The sequence below is a fragment of the Chiloscyllium punctatum genome, chromosome 2 (genome assembly GCF_047496795.1).
Source record: "Chiloscyllium punctatum isolate Juve2018m chromosome 2, sChiPun1.3, whole genome shotgun sequence".
Taxonomy (NCBI): domain Eukaryota; kingdom Metazoa; phylum Chordata; class Chondrichthyes; order Orectolobiformes; family Hemiscylliidae; genus Chiloscyllium; species Chiloscyllium punctatum.
Genome location: NC_092740.1, coordinates 1,115,976 through 1,142,851, shown reverse-complemented (window position 1 = coordinate 1,142,851; position 26,876 = coordinate 1,115,976). Strand labels below are relative to the sequence as shown.

The 26,876-nt window shown below is 49.5% G+C and overlaps 1 protein-coding gene across 1 annotated transcript in view; it reads left to right on the top strand.

Annotated features, from left to right (window-relative positions):
- The first annotated feature begins 1,546 nt into the window (after positions 1–1,546).
- The window catches only part of slc1a3a (solute carrier family 1 member 3a), a 249,089-nt gene continuing 223,759 nt past the window's right edge, over positions 1,547–26,876 (top strand). The window contains exon 1 of the mRNA XM_072592761.1: positions 1,547–1,642. The gene's annotated coding sequence lies outside the window, so the exon portion shown is untranslated. The remainder of the gene's footprint in view (positions 1,643–26,876) is intronic.

Genomic DNA, 26,876 nt, shown 5'->3' with positions numbered 1-26,876 from the left:
CTGGGCGCCTCCTAGCAGAACGCTTTAGGGAACATCTCCGGGACACCCGCACCAATCAACCACACCGCCCTGTGGCCCAACATTTCAACTCCCCCTCCCACTCTGCCGAGGACATGGAGGTCCTGGGCCTCCTTCACCGCTGCTCCCTCACCACCAGACGCCTGGAGGAAGAACGCCTCATCTTCCGCCTCGGAACACTTCAACCCCAGGGCATCAATGTGGACTTCAACAGTTTCCTCATATCCCCTTCCCCCACCTCACCCTAGTTCCAAACTTCCAGCACAGCACTGTCCCTATGACTTGTCCGGACTTGTCCTACCTGCCTATCTCCTTTTCCACCTATCCACTCCACCCTCTCCTCCCTGATCTATCACCTTCATCCCCTCCCCCACTCACCCATTGTACTCTATGCTACTCTCTCCCCACCCCCACCCTCCTGTAGCTTATCTCTCCACGCTTCAGGCTCACTGCCTTTATTCCTGATGAAGGGCTTTTGCCCGAAACGTCGATTTCGAAGCTACTTAGATGCTGCCTGAACTGCTGTGCTCTTCCAGCACCACTAATCCAGAATCTGGTTTCCAGCATCTGCAGTCATTGTTTTTACCTTGCCCATCTTTCAGCCAGGTCTTATAATGATATCTTACTTCCATGTGTTGATTGTGCCCTCAGATCATCTACCATATTCCTCAGGCTCCTTACATTGCAATACATTCCAATTATGGTTGCTAAATCCACTTTTCTTACATCACCTTCTAAACTCATTACCAGTTCCATTTTGAGGACAAGGGCAGCAGGTACATGGGAACACCACCCCCGACAAGATCCCCCTCACAAAGCCACTCCCCATCCTTACTTGAAAATATAGCACCGTTCCTTCGGTTTCGCTGGGTCAAAATCCTGGAATTCCCTCCCTTAAGGGCATTGTGGGTTGTAGCTGTTTGAGAAGGTATCTTACCAATACTTTCTCAACTAGAGACAAGCAGTAAATGCTGTCCCAGCCATAGATGCCCACACCCCATGAGTGAATTAAAAAAAACTATTAATTAAACAAAAAACACATCCAATTCTCCCGTGTCCTTTAGAGAAGGAAATCTGCCATCCTTACCTCGCTGGCCCATATGTGACTCCAGAACCACAGTTATATGGTTAACTCTTAACAGCTCTCTGAAATGGCCAAGTAAGCAACTAAGATCAAAAGCAATTGGGGATGGGTAACAAATACTGATCTTTCCGAACACCTACATCCCATGAATGAATGAAAACAACAACTGGCAAGATTTGGTTGCCGTGGTGACTCAAATCCCTACTCTCTAACTTTATTCTTGTTGCTACTTCCAAACACACAAGCAAAGGCAAAATTTGTCCAGTGTCTGAGTTTATTTCACTCTCTGAATCTACATGTAATTTCTACCACATGAATCTGGCTCCTGCTCAGCCTGTCTTTCCTGTTCAGAACGATGATGATCGAGCTCAGTCTCCTCCCCAGAGCCCTGAACAGTGCTCCTTGTTCAGGAAGTCGATGCTGACAATACAGTCAGGGCTTGGTAGCGAGAGCGACCTGAAGTAGCCTGGCTGCAGCACACAGTGCGAACCAGCATCAGGATTACAACTGACCTGGAGTTTTCCTCACTTGAGACTTTTGGTAAGTCCTGTATTAAGTTTATCAAAAAGAGTTAAAAAGCTGTTAGAATATTTCAAAGGTTGTGTATCCAGTCATTGGAATTATTTTGAGATCTGGCAGAGACACTGCCCATTGCAGATAGACACCCCTGAAACATTGTCCATTACAGATAGAGATCCCTGAGACACTGTCCATTGCAGATAGAGATCCTGAGACACTGTCCATTGCAGATAGAGATCCTGAGACACTGCCCATTGCAGATAGAGATCCCTGAGACACTGCCCATTGCAGATAGAGATCCCTGAGATACTGTGCACTGCAGATAGAGATGATGAATGTGTTGCTGGAAATGCACAGCCGGTCAGGCAGTATCCAAGGAGCAGGAGAATCGATGTTTTGGGCAGAAGCCCTTCATCAAGAGATTCCCGAGATAGTGTCCATTGCAGATATAGATCTTTGAGACACTGTCCATTGCAGATCGTGACCCCGGAGACACCATTCATTGTCGATAGAGATCCCTGACACATTGTGCCTTGCAGCTTGAGATCCCAAGACACAGCCTATTGCAGATAGATATCCCCGAGACACTGTCCATTTCAGATTGAGACCCCTGAGACACTGCCTATTGCAGATAGAGACCCCAAAGACACTGTCCGTTGCAGATAGAGGTCCCTGAGACACTGTCCATTGCAGATAGAGATGAAGAGTGTGGTGCTGGAAAAGCCGGTCAGGCAGTATCCAAAGAACAGAAGAATCGATGTTCTGGGCAAAAGCCCTTCATCAGGAGATTCCCAAGACACTGTCCACTGCAGGTAGAGATCCCAGAGACACTGCCCTTTGTAGATAGAGATCCCGAGGCAGTGCCCACTGGGGATGCAAACCCGGAGACACCATGCATTGCAGAAAGAGATCTCGAAACACAGCCCACTGCAGATGGAAACCCCGAGATGCTGCCCATTGCAGATAGAGATCCCTGAGACACTGTCCGTTGCAGATAGAGATCAGGAGACACTGCCTATTGACGGTAGATACCGCTGAGACACTGTCCATTTCAGACTGAGACCCCTGAGACACTGCCCATTGCAGATAGAGATCCCTGAGACACTGTCCATTGTATATAGACACACAGAGACACTGCCCATTGCAGATGGAGACCCCAAAACACTGTCCATTGCTGATAGGGATCCCTGAGATACTGTCCATCGTATATAGAGACCCCGAGGCACTGCACAGTTCAGATAGAGGCCCCTGAGACACTCCCTATTGTAGATAGAGACCTCGAGAAACTGTCCATTGCAGATAGACACCCTGAGACATTGTCCATTGCAGATAGAGATCCCTGAGACACTGTCCATTGCAGATAGAGATCCCGAGACACTGTCGATTGCAGATAGAGATCTTGAGACACTGTCCATTGCAGATTGAGATCCCGAGACACTGTCCATTGGAGATTGAGATCCCTGAGACACTGTCCATTGCAGACAGAGACCCCGAGACACTATCCATTGCAGATAGAGATCCCGGAGACATTGTCCATTGCAGATAGAGATGAAGAATGTGGTGCTGGAAAAGCTGGTCAGGCAGTATCCAAGGAACAGAAGAAGCGGTGTTTTGGGCAAAAGCCCTTCATCAGGAGATTCCCGAGACACTGTCCACTGCAGGTAGAGATCCCAGAGACACTGCCCTTTGTAGATAGAGATCCCGAGGCAGTGCCCACTGGGGATACAAACCCGGAGACACCATCCATTGCAGATAGAAATCTCGAAACACAGCCCACTGCAGATGGAAACCCCAAGATACTGTCCATTGCAGATAGAGATCCCGGAGACACTGTCCATTGCAGACAGAGATCCCGAGACACTATCCATTGTAGATAGAGATCCTGGAGGCACTCTCCATTGCAGATGGAGACCCCTGAGACACTGTACATTGCAGATAGAGATCCCTGAGACACTGTCCATTGCAGATGGAGACCCCTGAGACACTGTACATTGCAGATACAGATCCCTGAGACACTGTCCGTTACAGATGGAGACCCCTGAGACACTGTCCATTGCAGATAGAGACCCCTGAGACACTATCCATTGCAGATGGAGACCCCAAGACACTGTCCATTGCAGGCAGAGACTCCTGAGACACTGTCCATTGTAGATAGACACCCCGAGACACTGTCCATTTCAGATAGAGACCCCTGAGACACTGCCTATTGCAGGTAGACACCCCTGAGACGCTGCCTATTATAGATTGAGATCCAGAGACACTGTCCATTGCTGATAGAGACCCGGACACACTCTCCATTGTAGACAGAAATCCCGAGACACTGCCCAGTTCAGATAAAGACCCCTGAGACACTGTCCGTTGCAGATGGAAACCCCGAGACACTGTCCATTGCAGAAAGAATCCGTGTGACACTGCCCATTGCAGATAGAGATCGTGAGACACAGTCCGTTGCAAATAGAGATCAGGAGACACTGCCTATTGACGGTAGATACCCCTGAGACACTGCCTATTGCAGATAGAGACCTCGAGAAACTGTCCATTGCAGATAGACAGCCTGAGACACTGTCCATTGCAGATACAGATCCCTGAGACACTGTCTGTTGCAGATAGAGACCCCGAGACACTGTCCATTGCAGACAGAGATCCTGAGACACTGTCCATTGCAGATAGAGATCTTGAGACACTGTCCATTGCTGATAGAGATCCCAGAGACACTGTCCACTGTAGATAGAGATTGTGAGACACTGTCCATTGCAGATAGAGACCTCTGAGACACTGTCCATTGCAGATTGAGATCCCTGAGACACTGTCCATTGCAGACAGAGATCCGGAGACACTATCCATTGCAGATAGAGATCCCTGAGACACTGTCCATTGCAGTTAGAGATCTTGAGACACTGTCCATTGCAGATAGAGACCCCGAGGCACTGCCCATTTCAGATAGAGACCCCGAGACACTGTCCATTGCAGATAGAGATCTTGAGACACTGTCTATTGCTGATAGAGATCCCAGAGACACTGTCCATTATAGATAGAGATCGTGAGACACTGTCCATTGCAGATAGAGACCCCAGAACACTGTCCATTGCCGATGGAGACCCCTGAGACACAGTCCATTGCAGATAGAGATCCCGGAGACAGTGTCCAATGCAGATAGAAATCCCAGATACACTGTCCATTGTAGATAGAGACCCCTGAGACGCTGTCCACTGCAGATAGAGATCTTGAGACACTGTCCATTGTAGATAGATACCCTGAGGCACGGTTCATTTCAGATAGAGATCCCTGAGACACTGCCTATTGCAAATAGAGACCTTGAGAAACTGTCCATTGCAGATAGACAGCCTGAGACACTGCCCATTGCAGACAGAGATCCTGAGACACTGTCCATTGCAGTTAGAGATCTTGAGACACTGTCCATTGCAGATAGAGATCCTGAGACACTGTCCATTGCAGATAGAGATCCTGAGACACTGTGCATTGCAGATAGAGACCAAAGAGACAATGCACAGTTCAGATAGAGACACCTGGGTCACTCTCTATTGCAGATTGAGACCTCGAGAAACTGTCCATTGCAGATAGACACCCTGAGACACTGTCCATTGCAGATAGAGACCCCGAGACACTGTCCATTGCAGACAGAGATCCTGAGACACTGTCCATTGCTGATAGAGATCCCTGAGACACTGTCCATTATAGATAGAGATCGTGGGACACTGCCCATTGCAGATAGAGACCAAAGAGACACTGTCCACTGCAGACAGAGATCCTGAGACTGTCCATTGCAGATAGAGATGAAGAATGTGGTGCTGGAAAAGCTGGTCAGGCAGTATCCAAGGAACAGAAGGATCGATGTTTTGGGCAAAAGCCCTTCATCAGGAGATTCCCGAGACACTGTCCACTGCAGGTAGAGATCCCAGAGTCACTGCCCTTTGAAGATAGAAATCCCGGGGCAATGCCCACTGGGGTGCAAACCCGGAGACACCATCCATTACAGATAGACATCTCGAAACACAGCCCACTGCAGATGGAAACCCCAAGATACTGTCCATTGCACATAGAGATCCCTGAGACACTGTCCATTTCAGATAGAGACCCCTGAGACACTCCCTTTTGCAGATAGAGACCTCGTGAAACTGTCCATTGCAGATGGACACCCTGAGACACTGTCCATTGCAGATAGACACCCTGAGACACTGTCCATTGCAGATAGAGACCCCGAGACACTGTCCATTGCAGTCAGAGATCCCAGAGACACTGTCCATTACAGATAGAGATCGTGAGACAATGCCCATTGCAGATGGAGACCCCAGGACACAGTCCATTGCTGTTAGACACCCCCGAGACACTGGATTAGTGGTGCTGGAAGTGCACAGCAGTTCAGGCAGCATCCAACGAGCAGCGAAATCAACGTTTCGGGCAAAAGCCCTTCATCAGGAATAAAGGCAGTGAGCCTGAAGCGTGGAGAGATAAGCTAGAGGAGGGTGGGGGTGGGGAGAGAGTAGCATAGAGTACAACAGGTGAGTGGGGGAGGAGATGAAGGTGATAGGTCAGGGAGGAGAGGGTGGAGTGGATAGGTGGAAAAGAAGATAGGCAAGTCGGACAAGTCAAGGAGACAGTAACTGAGCTGGAAGTTTGGAACTAGGATGAGGTGGGGGAAGGGGAAATGAGGAAGCTGTTGAAGTCCACATTGATGCCCTGGGGTTGAAGTGTTCCGAGGCGGAAGATGAGGCGTTCTTCCTCCAGGCGTCTGGTGGTGAGGGAGTGGCGGTGAAGGAGGCCCAGGGCCTCCATGTCCTCGGCAGAGTGGGAGGGGGAGTTGAAATGTTGGGCCACGGGGCGGTTTGGTTGATTGGTGCGGGTGTCTCGGAGATGTTCCCTAAAGCGCTCTGCTAGGAGGCGCCCAGTCTCCCCAATGTAGAGGAGACCACATCGGGAGCAACGGATACAATAAATGATATTGGTGGATGTGCAGGTGAAACTTTGATGGATGTGGAAGGCTCCTTTAGGGCCTTGGATAGAGGTGAGGGAGGAGGTGTGGGCACAGGTTTTACAGTTCCTGCGGTGGCAGGGGAAAGTGCCAGAATGGGAGGGTGGGTCATAGGGGGGTGTGGACCTGACCAGGTAGTCACGGAGGGAACGGTCTTTGCGGAAGGCGGAAAGGGGTGGGGAGGGAAATATATCCCTGGTGGTGGGGTCTTTTTGGAGGTGGCGGAAATGTCGGCGGATGATTTGGTTGATGCGAAGGTTTGTAGGGTGGAAGGTGAGCACCAGGGGCGTTCTGTCCTTGTTACGGTTGGAGGAGTGGGGTCTGAGGGTGGAGGTGCGGGATGTGGACGAGATGCGTTGGAGGGCATCTTTAACCACGTGAGAAGGGAATTTGCGGTCTCTAAAGAAGGAGGCCATCTGGTGTGTTCTGTGGTGGAACTGGTCCTCCTGGGAGCAGATACGGCAGAGGCGGAGGAATTGGGAATACGGGATGGCATTTTTGCAAGAGGTAGGGTGGGAAGAGGTGTAATCCAGGTAGCTATGGGAGTTGGTGAGTTTGTAAAAAATGTCAGTGTCAAGTCGGTCGTCATTAATGGAGATGGAGAGGTCCAGGAAGGGGAGGGAGGTGTCAGAGATGGTCCAGGTAAATTTAAGGTCAGGGTGGAATGTGTTGGTGAAGTTGATGAATTGCTCAACCTCCTCGCGGGAGCACGAGGTGGCGCCAATGCAGTCATCAATGTAGGGAGGAAGAGGTGGGGAGTGGTGCCGGTGTAATTACGGAAGATTAACTGTTCTACATAGCCAACAAAGAGACAGGCATAGCTGGGGCCCATACGTGTGCCCATGGCTACGCCTTTGGTCTGGAGGAAGTGGGAGGATTCAAAGGTGAAATTGTTAAGGGTGAGGACCAGTTCGGCCAAACGAATGAGAGTGTCAGTGGAAGGGTACTGTTGGGGACATCTGGAGAGGAAAAAACGGAGGGCGTGGAGGCCCTGATCATGGCGGATGGAGGTGTAGAGGGATTGGATATCCATGGTGAAGATAAGGCGTTGGGGGCCAGGGAAACGGAAGTCTTGGAGGAGGTGGAGGGCGTGGGTGGTGTCTCGAACGTATGAGTGGAGTTCCCGGACTAGGGGGGATAGGACAGTGTCGAGGTCGGCAGAGATGAGTTCAGTGGGGCAGGAGCATGCTGAGACAATGGGTCGGCCAGGGTGGTCAGGCTTGTGGATCTTGGGAAGGAGGTAGAACCGGGCAGTGCGGGGTTCCCGGACTATGAGGTTGGAAGCTGTGGGTGGGAGATCTCCTGAGGTGATGAGGTTCTGTATGGTCTGGGAGATGATGGTTTGGTGATGGGGGGGTGGGGTCATGGTTGAGGGGGCAATAGGAAGAGGTGTCCTCGAGTTGATGTTTGGCTTCAGCGGTGTAGAGATCAGTGCGTCAGACTACCACTGCGCCCCCTTTATCCGCTGGCTTGATGGTGAGGTTGGGATTGGAGCAGAGGGATTGGAGGGCTGCGCGTTGTGAGGGTGAGAGGTTGGAGTGGGGGAGGGGGGTAGACAGGTTGAGGCGGTTAATGTCCCGGCAGCAGTTGGAAATGAAGAGGTCGAGGGCGGGTAATAGGCCAGCGCGGGGTGTCCAGGTGGATGCAGTGTGTTGGAGGTGGGCGAAGGGGTCCTCGGAAGGTGGGCGGGAGTCCTGATTGTGAAAGTAAGCTCGGAGACGGAGGCGACGGAAGAATTGTTCGATGTCACGGCGTGTATTAAATTCATTGATGCGTGGATGGAGGGGGATGAAGGTGAGTCCTTTGCTGAGGACTGATCGTTCGTCCTCAGTGAGGGGGAGGTCTGGGGGGATGGTGACAACTCGGCAGGGCCGGGAGCTGGGATCTGGTGCGGGTGTGGAGCTGGGAGTGGGGTCGGAGCCAGTACCTGGAGTGGGTGTGATGGTGGGGGGAATGGGGGTGGAGTCATGAGCAGGGGTAGTGTTCCCCTTGGGGTTCTGGGGGGGTGGGGATAGTGACAGTGGGGTCTGTGGGGGGCATGTCAGCAGAATGCAGGTGAGTGGCGCTGGTGGGGGCGGAAGTGGTGGTGACCACGGCAGTAGGGGTGGCGGAAGTCACTGAGCGTGTGGCATCAGCGATGATGTGAGGGGCGGAAGTGATGTCAGGTGTGATGCATGAGGAATTGTGAGGAGTGGAAGTGGTTGTGGGAGTGGCCATGATGGGGGCGGAAGTGACATCATCAATCAGCGTGGGGGTGGTAGCTGCATCAGCCGCATGGCTAATGGTGGAATAGGTTCCGAGGCCAGTGGAATCTTCTGGAATGTTTGAGGAGCGCTGGTTATGGAGGTGGGTGGATAAAAGTTTGTTGTACTTACAGTTTTTGATGTTTGAGATGGAATTGAAATACTGTTTGTTGAGAGCATGAATTCTCCTGAGGATGTAGTACAGAGTGGGTCCTTTGCAATCCTGAGAGAGTGTGGCCCTCAGCTGAGGCAGGGCTGACTGTAGAGAGGTTAGGTGCCGGCGCATTGCTGCAAGCGTAGAGCGGAGGATCCTGAAGGAGAACTGTTGCTGGTGTTTTTGAATCTGTAGTCTGTACTGTTTGTCCTGTTTGGGTCCGAACTCTGCTGGTTTAAAGGTGGTCCGGAGTCTGTGTGGGATGAGTTGGTTACGGAGGCAGGCACTGAGGAAGCAAATGTGGCTGTGATACCGAGTTTGTTTCACAACATGGTTGAAGAGCTTCAGCGCAGAGGAAATGACCTGGGAGTTGCAGTGGGAGAGGGACTCCCTGAGATTCTTGTAGAGAGAGGAGGAAAAATTCTTCAAGGCAGGCATCCTTGCAAGAGGATTCGCAGTAGGGTTAAAATCAACAAGGTAAAAACAATGACTGCAGATGCTGAAAACCAAATACTGGATTAGTGGTGCTGGAAGAGCACAGCAGTTCAGGCAGCATTCAAGTAGCTTCGAGACACTGCCTATTTCCGATAGAGATCCCTGAGACACTGTCCATTGCAGATAGAGATCCCAGATACACTGTCAATTGTAGATAGAGATCCTGAGACACTGTCCACTGCAGATAGAGGCCCCGAGATACTGTCCATTGCAGATGGAGATCTTTAGACACTGTCCATTGCAAATAGACACCCGGAGACACTGTCCATTGCAGGTAGAGATCCCGGAGACACTGTCCATTGCAGATAGAGACCCCGACACACTGTCCATTGCAGATAGAGACCCGATATACTGTCCATTGCAGATAGAGACCCCTGAGACGCCGTCCATTGCAGATAGACATCCTGAGACACTGTCCATTGAAGACAGAGATCCTGAGACACTATCCATTGCAGATAGAGATCTTGAGACACTGTCCATTGCTGATAGAGATCCCAGAGACACTGTCCATTATAGATAGAGATCGTGAGACACTGTCCGTTGCAGATTCACACCACTGACACACTGTCCATTGCAGATAGAGATCCTCGAGACACGGTCCATTGCAGATAGACACCCCTGAGACACTGTCTATTTCAGATAGAGATCCTGAGACACTGTCCATTGCAGATAGAGATCTTGAGACACTGTCCGTTGCAGATAGAGATCCCTGAGACACTGTCCATTGCAGATAGAGACCGCGAGACCCTGTCTATTGCAAACAGAGATCCTGAGTAACTGTCCGTTGCAGATAGAGATCTTGAGACACTGTCCATTGCTGATAGAGATCTCAGAGACATTGTCCATTGCAGATAGAGACCCCTGAGACACTACATGTTGCAGGTAGACACCCCTGAGACACTGCCTATTTCAGATAGAGATCCCTGAGACACTATCCATTATAGATAGAGATCGTGAGACACTGTCCATTGCAGATAGAGACCCCTGAGACAATGCCCATTGCAGATGGAGACCCCAGGACACTGTCCATTGCAGATGGAGACCCCTGAGATTCTGTCCATTGCAGATAGAGATCCCAGAGACACTGTCCATTGCAGATAGAGATCCCAGATACACTGTCCATTGTAGATAGAGATCCTGAGACACTGTCCACTGCAGATAGAGACCCCAAGATACTGTCCATTGCAGATAGTGACCCGTGAAACACTGCACAGTGCAGATAGACACCCCTGAGACACTGTCCATTGTAGATAGACACCCCGAGGCACTGTCCATTTCAGATAGAGATCCTGAGACACTGTCCATTGCAGATAGAGATCTTGAGACACTTTCCGTTGCAGATAGAGATCCTTGAGACACTGTCCATTGCAGATAGAGACCGCGAGACAGTGTCTATTGCAAACAGAGATCCTGAGTAACTGTCCATTGCAGATAGACACCCCGAGGCACTGTCCATTTCAGATAGAGATCCTGAGACACTGTCCATTGCAGATAGAGATCTTGAGACACTTTCCGTTGCAGATAGAGATCCTTGAGACACTGTCCATTGCAGATAGAGACCGCGAGACAGTGTCTATTGCAAACAGAGATCCTGAGTAACTGTCCATTGCAGATAGAGATCTTGAGACACTGTCCATTGCTGATAGAGATCCCAGAGACACTGTCCATTATAGATAGAGATCGTGAGACACTGTGCATTGCAGATAGAGACCCCGAGACACTGTCCATTGCTGATAGAGATCCTGAGACACTGTCCATTGCAGATAGAGACCCCTGAGACAATGCCCATTGCAGATGGAGAACCCAGGACACTGTCCATTGCAGATGGAGACCCGTGAGATACTGTCCATTGCAGATAGAGATCCCGGAGACACTGTCCATTGCAGATAGAGATCCCAGATACACTGTCCATTGTAGATAGAGATCCTGAGACACTGTCCACTGCAGATAGAGACCCCAAGATACTGTCCATTGCAGATAGAGACCCGTGAAACACTGCACAGTGCAGATAGAGACCCCTGAGACGCTGTCCATTGCAGATAGACACCCCGAGGCACTGTCCATTTCAGATAGAGACCCCTGAGACACTCCCTATTGCAGATAGAGACCTCGAGAAAATGTCCATTGCAGATGGACACCCTGAGACACTGTCCATTGCAGACAGAGATCCTGAGACACTGTCCATTGCTGATAGAGATCTTGAGACACTGTCCATTGCTAATAGAGATCCCAGAGACACTGTCCATTGCAGATAGAGACCCCTGAGACACTCCCTATTGCAGATAGAGACCTCGAGAAAATGTCCATTGCAGATGGACACCCTGAGACACTGTCCATTGCAGACAGAGATCCTGAGACACTGTCCATTGCTGATAGAGATCTTGAGACACTGTCCATTGCTAATAGAGATCCCAGAGACACTGTCCATTGCAGATAGAGACACCTGAGACAATACCCATTGCAGATGGAGACCCCAGGACACAGTCCATTGCAGATAGACACCCCTGAGACACTGCCTCTTTCAGATAGAGATCCCTGAGACACTGTCCATTGCAGATAGAGATCCCAGATACACTGTCAATTGTAGATAGAGATCCTGAGACACTGTCCACTGCAGATAGAGGCCCCGAGATACTGTCCATTGCAGATAGAGACCCGTGAAAGATTGCACAGTGCAGACAGAGACCCCTGAGACACTGTCCATTGCAGACAGAGATCCTGAGACACTCCCTATTTCAGATATAGATCCTGAGACACTGTCCATTGCAGATAGAGATCTTGAGACACTGTCCATTGCAGATAGAGATCCCTGAGACACTGTCCATTGCAGGTAGAGACCCCTGAGATGCTGTCCATTGCAGATAGAGATCCGGAGACACTGTCCATTGCAGATGGAGATACTGGAGACACTGTCCATTGCAGAGGGAGACTCCTGAGACACTCCCTATTGCAGATTGAGACCTCGAGAAACTGTCCTTTGCAGATAGACACCCTGAGACACTGTCCATTGCAGACAGAGATCCTGAGACACTCCCTATTTCAGATATAGATCCTGAGACACTGTCCATTGCAGATAGAGATCTTGAGACACTGTCCATTGCAGATAGAGATCCCTGAGACACTGTCCATTGCAGGTAGAGACCCCTGAGATGCTGTCCATTGCAGATAGAGATCCGGAGACACTGTCCATTGCAGATGGAGATACTGGAGACACTGTCCATTGCAGAGGGAGACTCCTGAGACACTCCCTATTGCAGATTGAGACCTCGAGAAACTGTCCTTTGCAGATAGACACCCTGAGACACTATCCATTGCAGATAGAGATCCCTGAGAAACTGTCCATTGCAGATAGAGACCCCGAGACACTGTCCATTGCAGTCAGAGATCCTGAGACATTGTCCATTGCAGACAGAGATCCTGAGACACTGTCCACTGCAGATAGAGACATGTGAAACACTGCATAGTGCAGATAGAGACCCCTGAGACGCTGTCCATTGCAGATAGAGATCCTGAGACACTGTCCATTTCACATAGAGACCCCTGAGACGCTACATATTGCAGATAGACACCCCTGAGACACTGCCTATTTCAGATAGAGACCGCTGAGACACTGTCCATTGCAGATAGAGATCTTGAGACGCTGTCCGGTGCAGATAGAGATCCCTGAGACACTGTCCGTTGCAGATAGAGACCGCGAGACACTGTCCATTGCAAACAGAGATCCTGAGACACTGTCCATTGCTGATAGAGATCCCAGAGACACTGTCCATTATAGATAGAGATCGTGAGACACTGTGCATTGCAGATCGAGACCCCTAAGACACTGTCCATTGCAGATAGAGATCTTGAGACAATGTCCATTGCAGATAGAGTTCTCTGAGACACTGTCCATTGCAGATATAGACACCGAGACACTGTCTATTGCTGATGGAGATCCCGAGACACTGTCCATTGCAGTTAGAGACCCCTGAGACAATGCCCATTTCAGATGGCGAACCCAGGACACTGTCCATTGCAGATGGAGACCCCTGAGACACTTTCCATTGCAGATAGAGATCTTGAGACACTGTCCATTGCTGATAGAGATCGCAGAGACATTGTCCATTATAGATAGAGATAGTGAGACATTGTCCATTGCAGATAGAGACCCCTGAGACAATGCCCATTGCAGATGGAGACCCCAGGACACTGTCCATTGCAGATGGAGAGCCCTGAGACACTGTCCATTGCAGATTGAGATCCCTGAGACACTGTCCATTGCAGACAGAGATCCCGAGACACTATCCACTGTAGATGAAGATACTGGAGACACTGTCCATTGCAGAGGGAGACCCCTGAGACACTGTCTATTGCAGATAGAGATCCCTAAGACACTGTCCATTGCAGATGGAGACCCCGAGACACTATCCATTGCATGATAGAGACCCTGGTGAACCTGTCCATTGCAGATAGACATCCCGGAGTCATTGTCCATTGCAGATAGAGATGAAGAATGTGGTGCTGGAAAAGCCGGTCAGGCATTATCCTAGGAACAGAAGAATCGATGTTTTGGGCAAAAGCCCTTCATCAGGAGATTCCCGAGACACTGTCCACTGCAGGTAGAGATCCCAGAGACACTGCCCTTTGTAGATAGAGACACCGGAGACACTGTCCATTGCAGACAGAGATCCCGAGACACTATCCATTGTAGATAGAGATCCTGGAGACGTTGTCCATTGCAGATGGAGACCCCTGAGACACTGTCCGTTGCAGATGGAGACCCCTGAGACACTGTCCATTGCAGATAGAGACTCCTGAGACACTATCCATTGCATGATAGAGATCCCTGAGAGACTGTCCATTGCAGATGGAGACCCCAAGACACTGTCCATTGCAGACAGAGATCCTGAGACACTGTCCATTTCAGATAGAGATGAAGAGTGTGGTGCTGGAAAAGCCGGTCAGGCAGTATCCAAGGAACAGAAGAATCGATGTCTTGGGCAAAAGCCCTTCATCATGAGATTCCCGAGACACTGTCCACTGCAGGTAGAGATCCCAGAGACACTGTCCATTGCAGATGGAGACCCCTGAGACACTATGCATTGCATGATAGACACCCCGGAGACACTGTCCATTGCAGATAGAGATGAAGAATGAGGTGCTGGAAAAGCCGGTCAGGCAGTATCCAAGGAAAAGAAGAATCACTGTTTTGGGCAAAAGCCGTTCATCAGGAGATTCCCGAGACACTGTCCACTGCAGGTAGAGATCCCAGAGACACTGTCCTTTGTAGATAGAGATCCCAAGGCAGTGCACACTGGGGATGCAAACCCTGAGACACCATCCATTGCAGATAGAGATCTTGAAACACAGCCCACTGCAGATGGAAACCCCGAGATACTGTCCATTGCAGATAGAGATCCCTGAGACACTGTCCATAGTAGATAGACACCCCGAGACACTGTCCATTTCAGATAGAGACCCCGGAGACACTGCCTATTATAGATTGAGATCCAGAGAAACTGTCAATTGCTGATAGAGACCCAGACACACTATCCATTGTAGACAGAAATCCCGAGACACTGCCCAGTTCAGATAAAGACCCCTGAGAAACTGTCCGTTGCAGATGGAAACCCCAAGACACTGTCCATTGCAGATAGAGATCGTGAGACACTGTCCGTTGCAAATAGAGATCAGGATGGTAGATACCCCTGAGACACTGCCTATTGCAGATAGAGATGAAGAATGTGGTGCTGGAAAAGCCGGTCAGGCAGTATCCAAGGAAAAGAAGAATCGATGTTTTGGGCAAAAGCCATCATCAGGCGATTGAGAAAATGTCCATTGTAGATAGAGATCCCAGAGACACACAGAGACACTGTCTATTTCAGATAGAGACCCCTGAGACACCGCCCATTGCAGATGTAGACCCCAAAACACTGTCCATTGCTGATAGGGATCCCTGAGACACTGTCCATTGTAGATAGAGACCCCTGAGACACTCCCTATTGCAGATAGAGACCTCGAGAAACTGTCCATTGCAGATAGACACCCTGAGACACTGTCCATTGCAGATACAGATCTTGAGACACTGTCCATTGCTGATAGAGGTCCCAGAGACACTGTCCATTATAGATAGAGATCGTGAGACACTGTCCATTGCAGGTGGAGACACCTGAGACACTGTCCATTGCAGATGGAGACCCCTGAGACACTATGCATTGCATGATAGACACTCTGGAGACACTGTCCATTGCAGATAGAGATGAAGAATGAGGTGCTGGAAATGCCGGTCAGGCAGTATCCAAGGAAAAGAAGAATCGATGTTTTGGGCAAAAGCTGTTCATCAGGAGATTCCCGAAACACTGTCCACTGCAGGTAGAGATCCCAGAGACACTGCCCTTTGTAGATAGAGATCCCGAGGCCGTGCCCACTGGGGATACAAACCCGGAGACACCATCCATTGCAGATAGAGATCTCAAAACACAGCCCACTGCAGATGGAAACCCCGAGATACTGTCCATTGCAGATAGAGATCCCTGAGACACTGTCCATTGAAGACAGAGATCCCGAGACACTATCCATTGTAGATAGAGATCCTGGAGACACTGTCCATTGCAGATAGAGATCCCAGATACACTGTCCATTGTAGATAGAGATCCTGAGACACTGTCCACTGCAGATAGAGACCCCAAGATACTGTCCATTGCAGATAGTGACCCGTGAAACACTGCACAGTGCAGATAGACACCCCTGAGACACTGTCCATTGTAGATAGACACCCCGAGGCACTGTCCATTTCAGATAGAGATCCTGAGACACTGTCCATTGCAGATAGAGATCTTGAGACACTTTCCGTTGCAGATAGAGATCCTTGAGACACTGTCCATTGCAGATAGAGACCGCGAGACAGTGTCTATTGCAAACAGAGATCCTGAGTAACTGTCCATTGCAGATAGACACCCCGAGGCACTGTCCATTTCAGATAGAGATCCTGAGACACTGTCCATTGCAGATAGAGATCTTGAGACACTTTCCGTTGCAGATAGAGATCCTTGAGACACTGTCCATTGCAGATAGAGACCGCGAGACAGTGTCTATTGCAAACAGAGATCCTGAGTAACTGTCCATTGCAGATAGAGATCTTGAGACACTGTCCATTGCTGATAGAGATCCCAGAGACACTGTCCATTATAGATAGAGATCGTGAGACACTGTGCATTGCAGATAGAGACCCCGAGACACTGTCCATTGCTGATAGAGATCCTGAGACACTGTCCATTGCAGATAGAGACCCCTGAGACAATGCCCATTGCAGATGGAGAACCCAGGACACTGTCCATTGCAGATGGAGACCCGTGAGATACTGTCCATTGCAGATAGAGATCCCGGAGACACTGTCCATTGCAGATAGAGATCCCAGATACACTGTCCATTGTAGATAGAGATCCTGAGACACTGTCCACTGCAGATAGAGACCCCAAGATACTGTCCATTGCAGATAGAGACCCGTGAAACACTGCACAGTGCAGATAGAGACCCCTGAGACGCTGTCCATTGCAGATAGACACCCCGAGGCACTGTCCATTTCAGATAGAGACCCCTGAGACACTCCCTATTGCAGATAGAGACCTCGAGAAAATGTCCATTGCAGATGGACACCCTGAGACACTGTCCATTGCAGACAGAGATCCTGAGACACTGTCCATTGCTGATAGAGATCTTGAGACACTGTCCATTGCTAATAGAGATCCCAGAGACACTGTCCATTGCAGATAGAGACACCTGAGACAATACCCATTGCAGATGGAGACCCCAGGACACAGTCCATTGCAGATAGACACCCCTGAGACACTGCCTCTTTCAGATAGAGATCCCTGAGACACTGTCCATTGCAGATAGAGATCCCAGATACACTGTCAATTGTAGATAGAGATCCTGAGACACTGTCCACTGCAGATAGAGGCCCCGAGATACTGTCCATTGCAGATAGAGACCCGTGAAAGATTGCACAGTGCAGACAGAGACCCCTGAGACACTGTCCATTGCAGACAGAGATCCTGAGACACTCCCTATTTCAGATATAGATCCTGAGACACTGTCCATTGCAGATAGAGATCTTGAGACACTGTCCATTGCAGATAGAGATCCCTGAGACACTGTCCATTGCAGGTAGAGACCCCTGAGATGCTGTCCATTGCAGATAGAGATCCGGAGACACTGTCCATTGCAGATGGAGATACTGGAGACACTGTCCATTGCAGAGGGAGACTCCTGAGACACTCCCTATTGCAGATTGAGACCTCGAGAAACTGTCCTTTGCAGATAGACACCCTGAGACACTATCCATTGCAGATAGAGATCCCTGAGAAACTGTCCATTGCAGATAGAGACCCCGAGACACTGTCCATTGCAGTCAGAGATCCTGAGACATTGTCCATTGCAGACAGAGATCCTGAGACACTGTCCACTGCAGATAGAGACATGTGAAACACTGCATAGTGCAGATAGAGACCCCTGAGACACTGTCTATTGCAGATAGAGATCCCTAAGGCACTGTCCATTGCAGATGGAGACCCCGAGACACTATCCATTGCATGATAGAGACCCTGGTGAACCTGTCCATTGCAGATAGACATCCCGGAGTCATTGTCCATTGCAGATAGAGATGAAGAATGTGGTGCTGGAAAAGCCGGTCAGGCATTATCCTAGGAACAGAAGAATCGATGTTTTGGGCAAAAGCCCTTCATCAGGAGATTCCCGAGACACTGTCCACTGCAGGTAGAGATCCCAGAGACACTGCCCTTTGTAGATAGAGACACCGGAGACACTGTCCATTGCAGACAGAGATCCCGAGACACTATCCATTGTAGATAGAGATCCTGGAGACGTTGTCCATTGCAGATGGAGACCCCTGAGACACTGTCCGTTGCAGATGGAGACCCCTGAGACACTGTCCATTGCAGATAGAGACTCCTGAGACACTATCCATTGCATGATAGAGATCCCTGAGAGACTGTCCATTGCAGATGGAGACCCCAAGACACTGTCCATTGCAGACAGAGATCCTGAGACACTGTCCATTTCAGATAGAGATGAAGAGTGTGGTGCTGGAAAAGCCGGTCAGGCAGTATCCAAGGAACAGAAGAATCGATGTCTTGGGCAAAAGCCCTTCATCATGAGATTCCCGAGACACTGTCCACTGCAGGTAGAGATCCCAGAGACACTGTCCATTGCAGATGGAGACCCCTGAGACACTATGCATTGCATGATAGACACCCCGGAGACACTGTCCATTGCAGATAGAGATGAAGAATGAGGTGCTGGAAAAGCCGGTCAGGCAGTATCCAAGGAAAAGAAGAATCACTGTTTTGGGCAAAAGCCGTTCATCAGGAGATTCCCGAGACACTGTCCACTGCAGGTAGAGATCCCAGAGACACTGTCCTTTGTAGATAGAGATCCCAAGGCAGTGCACACTGGGGATGCAAACCCTGAGACACCATCCATTGCAGATAGAGATCTTGAAACACAGCCCACTGCAGATGGAAACCCCGAGATACTGTCCATTGCAGATAGAGATCCCTGAGACACTGTCCATTGTAGATAGACACCCCGAGACACTGTCCATTTCAGATAGAGACCCCGGAGACACTGCCTATTATAGATTGAGATCCAGAGAAACTGTCCATTGCTGATAGAGACCCAGACACACTATCCATTGTAGACAGAAATCCCAAGACACTGCCCAGTTCAGATAAAGACCCCTGAGAAACTGTCCGTTGCAGATGGAAACCCCAAGACACTGTCCATTGCAGATAGAGATCGTGAGACACTGTCCGTTGCAAATAGAGATCAGGATGGTAGATACCCCTGAGACACTGCCTATTGCAGATAGAGATGAAGAATGTGGTGCTGGAAAAGCCGGTCAGGCAGTATCCAAGGAAAAGAAGAATCGATGTTTTGGGCAAAAGCCATCATCAGGCGATTGAGAAAATGTCCATTGTAGATAGAGATCCCAGAGACACACAGAGACACTGTCTATTTCAGATAGAGACCCCTGAGACACCGCCCATTGCAGATGTAGACCCCAAAACACTGTCCATTGCTGATAGGGATCCCTGAGACACTGTCCATTGTAGATAGAGACCCCTGAGACACTCCCTATTGCAGATAGAGACCTCGAGAAACTGTCCATTGCAGATAGACACCCTGAGACACTGTCCATTGCAGATACAGATCTTGAGACACTGTCCATTGCTGATAGAGGTCCCAGAGACACTGTCCATTATAGATAGAGATCGTGAGACACTGTCCATTGCAGGTGGAGACACCTGAGACACTGTCCATTGCAGATGGAGACCCCTGAGACACTATGCATTGCATGATAGACACTCTGGAGACACTGTCCATTGCAGATAGAGATGAAGAATGAGGTGCTGGAAATGCCGGTCAGGCAGTATCCAAGGAAAAGAAGAATCGATGTTTTGGGCAAAAGCTGTTCATCAGGAGATTCCCGAAACACTGTCCACTGCAGGTAGAGATCCCAGAGGCACTGCCCTTTGTAGATAGAGATCCCGAGGCCGTGCCCACTGGGGATACAAACCCGGAGACACCATCCATTGCAGATAGAGATCTCAAAACACAGCCCACTGCAGATGGAAACCCCGAGATACTGTCCATTGCAGATAGAGATCCCTGAGACACTGTCCATTGAAGACAGAGATCCCGAGACACTATCCATTGTAGATAGAGATCCTGGAGACACTGTCCATTGCAGATAGAGATCCCAGAGACACTGTCCATTGCAGATAGAGATCCCAGATACACTGTCCATTGTAGATAGAGATCCTGAGACACTGTCCACTGCAGATAGAGACCCCAAGATACTGTCCATTGCAGATAGTGACCCGTGAAACACTGCACAGTGCAGATAGACACCCCTGAGACACTGTCCATTGTAGATAGACACCCCGAGGCACTGTCCATTTCAGATAGAGATCCTGAGACACTGTCCATTGCAGATAGAGATCTTGAGACACTTTCCGTTGCAGATAGAGATCCTTGAGACACTGTCCATTGCAGATAGAGACCGCGAGACAGTGTCTATTGCAAACAGAGATCCTGAGTAACTGTCCATTGCAGATAGAGATCTTGAGACACTGTCCATTGCTGATAGAGATCCCAGAGACACTGTCCATTATAGATAGAGATCGTGAGACACTGTGCATTGCAGATAGAGACCCCGAGACACTGTCCATTGCTGATAGAGATCCTGAGACACTGTCCATTGCAGATAGAGACCCCTGAGACAATGCCCATTGCAGATGGAGAACCCAGGACACTGTCCATTGCAGATGGAGACCCGTGAGATACTGTCCATTGCAGATAGAGATCCCGGAGACACTGTCCATTGCAGATAGAGATCCCAGATACACTGTCCATTGTAGATAGAGATCCTGAGACACTGTCCACTGCAGATAGAGACCCCAAGATACTGTCCATTGCAGATAGAGACCCGTGAAACACTGCACAGTGCAGATAGAGACCCCTGAGACGCTGTCCATTGCAGATAGACACCCCGAGGCACTGTCCATTTCAGATAGAGACCCCTGAGACACTCCCTATTGCAGATAGAGACCTCGAGAAAATGTCCATTGCAGATGGACACCCTGAGACACTGTCCATTGCAGACAGAGATCCTGAGACACTGTCCATTGCTGATAGAGATCTTGAGACACTGTCCATTGCTAATAGAGATCCCAGAGACACTGTCCATTGCAGATAGAGACACCTGAGACAATACCCATTGCAGATGGAGACCCCAGGACACAGTCCATTGCAGATAGACACCCCTGAGACACTGCCTCTTTCAGATAGAGATCCCTGAGACACTGTCCATTGCAGATAGAGATCCCAGATACACTGTCAATTGTAGATAGAGATCCTGAGACACTGTCCACTGCAGATAGAGGCCCCGAGATACTGTCCATTGCAGATAGAGACCCGTGAAAGATTGCACAGTGCAGACAGAGACCCCTGAGACGCTGTCCATTGCAGATAGAGACCCGTGAAACACTGCATAGTGCAGATAGAGACCCCTGAGACGCTGTCCATTGCAGATAGAGATCCTGAGACACTGTCCATTTCACATAGAGACCCCTGAGACGCTACATATTGCAGATAGAGACCCCTGAGACACTGCCTATTTCAGATAGAGACCGCTGAGACACTGTCCATTGCAGATAGAGATCTTGAGACGCTGTCCGGTGCAGATAGAGATCCCTGAGACACTGTCCGTTGCAGATAGAGACCGCGAGACACTGTCCATTGCAAACAGAGATCCTGAGACACTGTCCATTGCTGATAGAGATCCCAGAGACACTGTCCATTATAGATAGAGATCGTGAGACACTGTGCATTGCAGATCGAGACCCCTAAGACACTGTCCATTGCAGATAGAGATCTTGAGACAATGTCCATTGCAGATAGAGTTCTCTGAGACACTGTCCATTGCAGATATAGACACCGAGACACTGTCTATTGCTGATGGAGATCCCGAGACACTGTCCATTGCAGTTAGAGACCCCTGAGACAATGCCCATTTCAGATGGCGAACCCAGGACACTGTCCATTGCAGATGGAGACCCCTGAGACACTTTCCATTGCAGATAGAGATCTTGAGACACTGTCCATTGCTGATAGAGATCGCAGAGACATTGTCCATTATAGATAGAGATAGTGAGACATTGTCCATTGCAGATAGAGACCCCTGAGACAATGCCCATTGCAGATGGAGACCCCAGGACACTGTCCATTGCAGATGGAGAGCCCTGAGACACTGTCCATTGCAGATTGAGATCCCTGAGACACTGTCCATTGCAGACAGAGATCCCGAGACACTATCCACTGTAGATGAAGATACTGGAGACACTGTCCATTGCAGAGGGAGACCCCTGAGACACTGTCTATTGCAGATAGAGATCCCTAAGACACTGTCCATTGCAGATGGAGACCCCGAGACACTATCCATTGCATGATAGAGACCCTGGTGAACCTGTCCATTGCAGATAGACATCCCGGAGTCATTGTCCATTGCAGATAGAGATGAAGAATGTGGTGCTGGAAAAGCCGGTCAGGCATTATCCTAGGAACAGAAGAATCGATGTTTTGGGCAAAAGCCCTTCATCAGGAGATTCCCGAGACACTGTCCACTGCAGGTAGAGATCCCAGAGACACTGCCCTTTGTAGATAGAGACACCGGAGACACTGTCCATTGCAGACAGAGATCCCGAGACACTATCCATTGTAGATAGAGATCCTGGAGACGTTGTCCATTGCAGATGGAGACCCCTGAGACACTGTCCGTTGCAGATGGAGACCCCTGAGACACTGTCCATTGCAGATAGAGACTCCTGAGACACTATCCATTGCATGATAGAGATCCCTGAGAGACTGTCCATTGCAGATGGAGACCCCAAGACACTGTCCATTGCAGACAGAGATCCTGAGACACTGTCCATTTCAGATAGAGATGAAGAGTGTGGTGCTGGAAAAGCCGGTCAGGCAGTATCCAAGGAACAGAAGAATCGATGTCTTGGGCAAAAGCCCTTCATCATGAGATTCCCGAGACACTGTCCACTGCAGGTAGAGATCCCAGAGACACTGTCCATTGCAGATGGAGACCCCTGAGACACTATGCATTGCATGATAGACACCCCGGAGACACTGTCCATTGCAGATAGAGATGAAGAATGAGGTGCTGGAAAAGCCGGTCAGGCAGTATCCAAGGAAAAGAAGAATCACTGTTTTGGGCAAAAGCCGTTCATCAGGAGATTCCCGAGACACTGTCCACTGCAGGTAGAGATCCCAGAGACACTGTCCTTTGTAGATAGAGATCCCAAGGCAGTGCACACTGGGGATGCAAACCCTGAGACACCATCCATTGCAGATAGAGATCTTGAAACACAGCCCACTGCAGATGGAAACCCCGAGATACTGTCCATTGCAGATAGAGATCCCTGAGACACTGTCCATTGTAGATAGACACCCCGAGACACTGTCCATTTCAGATAGAGACCCCGGAGACACTGCCTATTATAGATTGAGATCCAGAGAAACTGTCCATTGCTGATAGAGACCCAGACACACTATCCATTGTAGACAGAAATCCCGAGACACTGCCCAGTTCAGATAAAGACCCCTGAGAAACTGTCCGTTGCAGATGGAAACCCCAAGACACTGTCCATTGCAGATAGAGATCGTGAGACACTGTCCGTTGCAAATAGAGATCAGGATGGTAGATACCCCTGAGACACTGCCTATTGCAGATAGAGATGAAGAATGTGGTGCTGGAAAAGCCGGTCAGGCAGTATCCAAGGAAAAGAAGAATCGATGTTTTGGGCAAAAGCCATCATCAGGCGATTGAGAAAATGTCCATTGTAGATAGAGATCCCAGAGACACACAGAGACACTGTCTATTTCAGATAGAGACCCCTGAGACACCGCCCATTGCAGATGTAGACCCCAAAACACTGTCCATTGCTGATAGGGATCCCTGAGACACTGTCCATTGTAGATAGAGACCCCTGAGACACTCCCTATTGCAGATAGAGACCTCGAGAAACTGTCCATTGCAGATAGACACCCTGAGACACTGTCCATTGCAGATACAGATCTTGAGACACTGTCCATTGCTGATAGAGGTCCCAGAGACACTGTCCATTATAGATAGAGATCGTGAGACACTGTCCATTGCAGGTGGAGACACCTGAGACACTGTCCATTGCAGATGGAGACCCCTGAGACACTATGCATTGCATGATAGACACTCTGGAGACACTGTCCATTGCAGATAGAGATGAAGAATGAGGTGCTGGAAATGCCGGTCAGGCAGTATCCAAGGAAAAGAAGAATCGATGTTTTGGGCAAAAGCTGTTCATCAGGAGATTCCCGAAACACTGTCCACTGCAGGTAGAGATCCCAGAGACACTGCCCTTTGTAGATAGAGATCCCGAGGCCGTGCCCACTGGGGATACAAACCCGGAGACACCATCCATTGCAGATAGAGATCTCAAAACACAGCCCACTGCAGATGGAAACCCCGAGATACTGTCCATTGCAGATAGAGATCCCTGAGACACTGTCCATTGAAGACAGAGATCCCGAGACACTATCCATTGTAGATAGAGATCCTGGAGACACTGTCCATTGCAGATAGAGATCCCAGAGACACTGTCCATTGCAGATAGAGATCCCAGATACACTGTCCATTGTAGATAGAGATCCTGAGACACTGTCCACTGCAGATAGAGACCCCAAGATACTGTCCATTGCAGATAGTGACCCGTGAAACACTGCACAGTGCAGATAGACACCCCTGAGACACTGTCCATTGTAGATAGACACCCCGAGGCACTGTCCATTTCAGATAGAGATCCTGAGACACTGTCCATTGCAGATAGAGATCTTGAGACACTTTCCGTTGCAGATAGAGATCCTTGAGACACTGTCCATTGCAGATAGAGACCGCGAGACAGTGTCTATTGCAAACAGAGATCCTGAGTAACTGTCCATTGCAGATAGACACCCCGAGGCACTGTCCATTTCAGATAGAGATCCTGAGACACTGTCCATTGCAGATAGAGATCTTGAGACACTTTCCGTTGCAGATAGAGATCCTTGAGACACTGTCCATTGCAGATAGAGACCGCGAGACAGTGTCTATTGCAAACAGAGATCCTGAGTAACTGTCCATTGCAGATAGAGATCTTGAGACACTGTCCATTGCTGATAGAGATCCCAGAGACACTGTCCATTATAGATAGAGATCGTGAGACACTGTGCATTGCAGATAGAGACCCCGAGACACTGTCCATTGCTGATAGAGATCCTGAGACACTGTCCATTGCAGATAGAGACCCCTGAGACAATGCCCATTGCAGATGGAGAACCCAGGACACTGTCCATTGCAGATGGAGACCCGTGAGATACTGTCCATTGCAGATAGAGATCCCGGAGACACTGTCCATTGCAGATAGAGATCCCAGATACACTGTCCATTGTAGATAGAGATCCTGAGACACTGTCCACTGCAGATAGAGACCCCAAGATACTGTCCATTGCAGATAGAGACCCGTGAAACACTGCACAGTGCAGATAGAGACCCCTGAGACGCTGTCCATTGCAGATAGACACCCCGAGGCACTGTCCATTTCAGATAGAGACCCCTGAGACACTCCCTATTGCAGATAGAGACCTCGAGAAAATGTCCATTGCAGATGGACACCCTGAGACACTGTCCATTGCAGACAGAGATCCTGAGACACTGTCCATTGCTGATAGAGATCTTGAGACACTGTCCATTGCTAATAGAGATCCCAGAGACACTGTCCATTGCAGATAGAGACACCTGAGACAATACCCATTGCAGATGGAGACCCCAGGACACAGTCCATTGCAGATAGACACCCCTGAGACACTGCCTCTTTCAGATAGAGATCCCTGAGACACTGTCCATTGCAGATAGAGATCCCAGATACACTGTCAATTGTAGATAGAGATCCTGAGACACTGTCCACTGCAGATAGAGGCCCCGAGATACTGTCCATTGCAGATAGAGACCCGTGAAAGATTGCACAGTGCAGACAGAGACCCCTGAGACACTGTCCATTGCAGACAGAGATCCTGAGACACTCCCTATTTCAGATATAGATCCTGAGACACTGTCCATTGCAGATAGAGATCTTGAGACACTGTCCATTGCAGATAGAGATCCCTGAGACACTGTCCATTGCAGGTAGAGACCCCTGAGATGCTGTCCATTGCAGATAGAGATCCGGAGACACTGTCCATTGCAGATGGAGATACTGGAGACACTGTCCATTGCAGAGGGAGACTCCTGAGACACTCCCTATTGCAGATTGAGACCTCGAGAAACTGTCCTTTGCAGATAGACACCCTGAGACACTATCCATTGCAGATAGAGATCCCTGAGAAACTGTCCATTGCAGATAGAGACCCCGAGACACTGTCCATTGCAGTCAGAGATCCTGAGACATTGTCCATTGCAGACAGAGATCCTGAGACACTGTCCACTGCAGATAGAGACATGTGAAACACTGCATAGTGCAGATAGAGACCCCTGAGACGCTGTCCATTGCAGATAGAGATCCTGAGACACTGTCCATTTCACATAGAGACCCCTGAGACGCTACATATTGCAGATAGACACCCCTGAGACACTGCCTATTTCAGATAGAGACCGCTGAGACACTGTCCATTGCAGATAGAGATCTTGAGACGCTGTCCGGTGCAGATAGAGATCCCTGAGACACTGTCCGTTGCAGATAGAGACCGCGAGACACTGTCCATTGCAAACAGAGATCCTGAGACACTGTCCAT